Here is a 4,415-nt window from a genome sequence, read left to right as displayed (position 1 = left end):
CTAAATTGATGGAATGATGTGGACCACATTCCGAATCACGTCTTCGATTTATTACCGAAGATACAGGAGAAATAAAATCCCAACATTCTCCCACTTGGTCCGTATATTCCATCATTCATCATAGCAAGAAACAAAACACATGAATCATAGTGATAGGTCCTCTAATATCGAGTATTATCTTCCATGTATCACAATGCATCATGTTTCTTAAACACTAGCACATATGGCTTAATGAATAAACCCTATGTTTATTCTAGGTCCAAACATTAATGATATTTCTCAATAAATGAATAAAAGTGTACACAAAGAAAATCAAATATGAGAAAACATCACAAATAGAGTTTCATTGAAAATAACATTCGTTCTTACAATGAAAATCATACAAATGAACTAAATCCCAATCTATCTACATGATCCTTAAATTTCAATGGTGGCATGCCTTTAGTCAAAGGATCAGCAATCATCAATTCAGTGCTAACGTGTTCAATAACCACTTTTTTCTCTTTAACACATTCTCTTAGGGCTAAATACTTGATGTTGATGTGCTTGTTTCGACTGCTACTTTTATTGTTCTTAGCCATAAAAATTGCAACTGAATTGTCACAATATATCTTCAATGGCCTAGAAATTGAATCCACAACTCTAAGCCCATAAATGAAACTCTTTAACCATACACCATGTGAGGTAGCCTCAAAACAAGACACGAACTCAGCCTCCATAGTGGAAGTTGCAATCAAAGTTTGCTTTGCACTTCTCCAAGAAACAGCTCCACCGGCTAGCATAAAGACATATCCTGAAGTTGATTTTCGCGAATCAATGCAGCCAGCGTAGTTCGAATCAGAGTAGCCAATCACTTCCAAATTATCAGTCCATCTATACATAAGCATGTAGTCTTTAGTCCCCTGAAGGTACCTCATCACCTTCTTAGCTTTCTAGTGGTCTATACCTGGATTACTCTGATATCTCCCTAACATCCCAACAACAAATGCAATGTCAGGTCTTGTGCAGACCTGAACATACATCAAGCTTCCAATAGCAGAAGCATAAGGAATGTTCTTCATTTGTTCCCGCTCAAGATCATTCTTCGGGCACTGGTCCAAATTGAACCTATCGCTCTTCACAATGGGAGCTATACTTGGTGAACAATCTTTCATCCGAAATCTTTCTAAAACCTTGTTGATATAGGTCTCTTGAGACAAACCTAAAAGGCCTCGAAATCTGTCTCTCTATATCTTAATGCCAATGACATAAGTCACATCACCCATATCCTTCATATCAAAGTTTTTAGATAGAAACTGTTTCACCTCATGTAGCAAACCCTTATCATTGGTTGCAAGTAAAATGTCATCCATATACAGAACAAGGAAACATATCTTACTCTCACTGACTTTCTGATATATACATTGATCCATAATGTTCTCCATGAAACCAAATGAAGAGATAACATCATGAAACTTTAAATACCACTGACGGGATGCTTGTTTCAATCCATATATGGATTTATTAAGCTTGCATACCAAATTCTCACCACCACTAAAGGAAATCCTTCTAGTTGTTTCATGTAAACCTCTTCCTCTAGATTTCCATTGAGAAATGTCATTTTCACATCCATTTGTTGCAACTCTAAGTCAAAATGTGCAACTAATGTCATAATGACACAAAGAGAATCTTTCTTAGATATAGGAGAAAAAGTCTCCTTGTAGTCAATTCCTTCATTTTGAGTGAATCCTTTAGCAACGAGTCTCGCTTTATATCTTTCAATGTTGCCCAATGAATCTTTCTTTGTCTTGAAGGCCCATTTACATCCAATGGTTTTTGCACCATTAGGAAACTCAAAAAGATTCCAGACTCCATTAGATGCCATAGAATTCATCTCATCTTTCATAGCATCATACCATAAATTAGACTCTTTGCAAGTTATGGCTTGTGAAAACATTTCAGGATCATTTTCGGCTCCAATGTCATAGTCCAATTCTTGCAGATACACAACATAATCACTAGGTATTGCTGGTTTTCTCACTCTTGTAGATCTTCTTAATATTGAATCAACATTTTCCTGAGGATCACGTTGCTCAACGGGTTGTTCAACAATTTCTAGCGAATCTTGAACAACTTGATCTACTAGATTGTCATTAGCAATTTGTGGAGCTTCAATGATTGGTTGTCTATCACCGTTTGAACTTGAGGGGCGTTTTGAATGACAATCAATCTATCACTTGAAGTGGATGGTTGAGCATTTATATGATCTTTTTCAGAAACAATGTCTTGAAATCGATCACTCCCACTAATCAAGTCATTCTCAAGAAACTTAGCATTTCTTGACTCCACAATTCTAGTACAGTGAGATGGACAATAAAATCTATACCCTTTAGACCTTTTGGCATATCCAATGAAATACTCACTAATGTTCCTTGGGTCTAGTTTCTTCTCTTGTGGGTTGTAAACTCTTACTTCAGACGGGCATCCCCAAACGCGTATATGTCGCAAACTCAGTTTCCAACCTTTCCATAATTCAAATGGCGTCTTGGGGACAACCTTTGTTGGAACTCGGTTCAATATATACACTGCCGTTTTAAGAGCTTCAGTCCACAAGGATTCAGGAAGCTTGGAGTTGCTACGCATACTCCTAACCATGTCCATTAATCTTCGGTTTCTTCTTTCAGCCACACTGTTCTGGTCTGGAGAACCAAGCATGGTGTATTGAGCAACTATCCCATGCTCTTGAAGAAACTTCGCAAAGGGACCAGGTGGTTGTTCATCCTCGGTGTATCTACCATAATATTCTCCACCTCTATCCGTTATCACAATCTTTATTTGCTTTTCGCATTATTTTTCTACTTTAGCCTTAAAAACTTTAAAGGCACCCAATGCTTCATTCTTGTTATGAAGCAAGTAGATATACATGTATCGTGAGTAATCATCTATGAAGGAGATGAAGTATTTCGGACCATACGCGTCCATGTTTGGACAACAAATATCTGAATGTATGATCTCTAATATGTCTGTGCTCCTCTTGGCACCCTTCTTAGACTTGTTGGTCTGCTTTCCCTTAATGTAGTCCACACAAGTGTGAAAATCAGTAAAATCTAAAGTACTAAGTACTCCATCATTTACTAATCTCTTAATTCTTTGTATGGAGATATGTCCCAATCTCCGATGCCACAACATAGAGGAATCTTTATTCATAACACATCGTTTTGTACCAATGTGAACATGCATAGTATTATTAGTGGTATCATTTTGCAAATTGATAGAGAAAAGACCATTAGACAATGTACCACTTTCCAATAAGATTATATTTATAAAACAAACTGAAAGATGTCTCATAAAAACTAAAGGAATAACCCAAAGGTACAATTCTTGAAACTGAAATCAAATTCCTAGAGAAACTTGGAACATAAAATGTCTTTTCTAAATTTAAAATAAAACCACTACTTAAAACTAAACTGCATGTTCCAACAGCCTCCACATGTGAACGCATCTTGTTTCCTGAATAAATGCATTGCTCACTTGGCATTGGCTTCTTTAGGTTTCGCATACCCTACAAGGTATTTGAAACATGGATTGTAGAACCAGAATCAATCCACCATGTGTTATAAATAACATCAACCATATTAGATTCATAACAAACAAATGAGATTGGTTTACCTTTCTTCTCAAGCCATTTCTGGAATTTGGTGCAATCCTTTTTCATGTGCCCCTTCTTCTTGCAGAAGAAGCACTTATTGACCTTCTTGATTCCACCTTGGGGCGGTATTTTACTTTTCCCTTTCTTTTTGGCCTGATTCTGATCCTTTCCTTCCATTGTCATTAATGCGTTCTCACCCAATTCCATTTTCAACCTTCCCTCCTCTTGAACACACATGGTCAGAAGCTCATTAATTGACCACTTATCTTTGTGTGTGTTGTAGGAGATTTTGAAGGGTCCATATTGCTGTGGAAGAGTGTTTAAAATGAAGTGCACAAGGAAGGAGTCAGACATTTCAACCTCAAGTGTTTTCAATTGTGCCGCAATATCCCTCATTTGCATTATGTGCTCTCGCACACCACTCACATTGGTGAGCCTTAAATATGAAAACTTCATTATCAGGGTGCTGGCAAGTGCCTTATCTGAAGTCACAAATTGTTCATCAATAGCCTTCAGTAATGCCTTGACATTGTCATGCTGATCCATAGAACCAAGAATACCATCAGAGATTTTGGTCTTTATGAACATCAGACTAAGGCAATTTGATTGCTCCCATTGTTCATAAAGAGCCTTTTCAGCTGTAGTGCTGGTGTCAATAATGGTTGGTTTGTCTTTCTTTATAGCATAATTAATGTCCATGCACCCCAAATGAAGGATAATTTTCTCCTTCCAAACCTTATAGTTATCACCTTTCAATTCGGGAATGTCACATTTTATATTAGAGAAA

Source organism: Vitis riparia, chromosome 2, assembly GCF_004353265.1.
Source record: "Vitis riparia cultivar Riparia Gloire de Montpellier isolate 1030 chromosome 2, EGFV_Vit.rip_1.0, whole genome shotgun sequence".
NCBI lineage: Eukaryota > Viridiplantae > Streptophyta > Magnoliopsida > Vitales > Vitaceae > Vitis > Vitis riparia.
This window is presented reverse-complemented; position numbering follows the sequence as displayed.